We start from the raw sequence: 224 nt of genomic DNA, 5'->3' as shown, positions 1-224 counted from the left end.
ATAGTTTCTAATTTCTAAATTCAAAATATAGTTTCATCAGCATTAATTGCAAGTCGCTCAATACTGTTTCAACATTAACAATTGAAAAATATGCACATAAAAAAAATTCCTCAAGACATTCTATCATTTTTACGTAAATTATGATTAATGTCATTAATTGATCAGATTTCATTCTGAATTCATATGTGGTAAAGTAAAAAATGTAAGTTATTTATATTCATATT

This window comes from Theobroma umbraticum, unplaced genomic scaffold, assembly GCF_002168275.2.
Source record: "Theobroma umbraticum cultivar Fairchild unplaced genomic scaffold, ASM216827v3 scaffold_50.0, whole genome shotgun sequence".
Classification (NCBI taxonomy): domain Eukaryota; kingdom Viridiplantae; phylum Streptophyta; class Magnoliopsida; order Malvales; family Malvaceae; genus Theobroma; species Theobroma umbraticum.
Note: the sequence above shows the minus strand (reverse complement) of the source record.